We start from the raw sequence: 1594 nt of genomic DNA, 5'->3' as shown, positions 1-1594 counted from the left end.
TCTTTAGCTATTAGAGAAATGCAAATCAAAACTGCAATGAGATACCACCTCACACCTGTTCGATTAGCTATTATTAGCAAGACAGGCAATAGCAAATGTTGGAGAGGCTGTGGAGAAAAAGGAACCCTCATCCACTGTTGGTGGGAATGTAAAGTAGTACAACCATTATGGAAGAAAGTATGGTGGTTCCTCAAAAAACTGCAAATAGAACTACCTTATGACCCAGCAATCCCTCTACTGGGTATATATCCCAAAAACTCAGAAACATTGATACGTAAAGACACATGCAGCCCCATGTTTATTGCAGCATTGTTCACAGTGGCCAGGACATGGAAACAACCAAAAAGCCCATCAATAGATGACTGGATAAAGAAGATGTGGCACATATACACTATGGAATACTACTCAGCCATAAGAAATGATGACATCGGAACATTTACAGCAAAATGGTGGGATCTTGATAACATGATACGAAGCGAAATAAGTAAATCAGAAAAACCCAGGAACTGTATTATTCCATACGTAGGTGGGACATAATAGTGAAACTAAGAGACATTGATAAGAGTGTGGTGGTTACGGGGGGGGGGGGGGGGGGAGGGGGGAATGGGAGAGGGAAAGGGGGTGGGGAGGGGCACAAAGAAAACAAGATAGAAGGTGACAGAGGACAATCTGACTTTGGGTGGTGGGTATGCAACATAATTGAACGACAAGATAACCTGGACTTGTTATCTTTGAATATATGTATCCTGATTTATTGATGTCACCCCATTAAAAAAATAAAATTATTAAAAAAAAAAAAAAAAGGGGATGGGTCTGTGAGCAGAGCAAGAGCAGCCCACTCACAAACACAAGGTAAGGGGCACCCCAGCTTCCAGCCTTTGCCTGAAGCCCTGACCCTCCCTTCTTATAAGAACTGAGGACCCATATTATAGGGACCCTTGATGGACCCGGGCTCTGGCTGCCACGCAGCTTTGTTCTCTGTTTTTTGTGGGGTTTTTTTTTTATTGTGGTTTCTTTTCTCTTTGGGGAACTTTCATTTTTCTTTTCCCTCAAATGGTGATTTCTGCATATTTCAGAAACAGTCTAGTGGCATTTATGGGTATTCGAAGCAGACAAGGGCTCTAGAGTGGATGCAACAAATGTTTCTCTTCACTGTGGAGTCCAACACCATGATCCTGCTGTGTCTGCACATGGTCTGAACCAGAACTGTGACCGGTCCCCTCTCCTGAGCCAGGCACCGGGGACACCGCGACCACGATGAAGAGAGAGGTTCATGACAACACGATCCAAACAAAGAAAAAGATAAGATGCTACTATCCGGGACACACAGGCAGTAGATGACAGATGAATATTTACCTAATGGTTATCTTTTTCTGTATTAAACGTTGATCCCAAATAAAATTCTTCTAAAGCTTACATGCAGGACCAGAGAATGAGGAAGAGAACCCTGCCCAAGGAGCAAGGGGCACTGAGGGCAGGAATGAGTCCGGCTTGTTCCCAGAAGGGAAACCCACACACTGAGGCCAGAAGAAGGGACATGTTTCCTTCCCTATTTCCCTGTATTTCCCCTTTGTGCTCATTGTCAGAGACACTG

This window comes from Saccopteryx leptura, unplaced genomic scaffold, assembly GCF_036850995.1.
Source record: "Saccopteryx leptura isolate mSacLep1 unplaced genomic scaffold, mSacLep1_pri_phased_curated manual_scaffold_72, whole genome shotgun sequence".
In the NCBI taxonomy this organism is placed as follows: Eukaryota; Metazoa; Chordata; class Mammalia; order Chiroptera; family Emballonuridae; genus Saccopteryx; species Saccopteryx leptura.
This window is presented reverse-complemented; position numbering follows the sequence as displayed.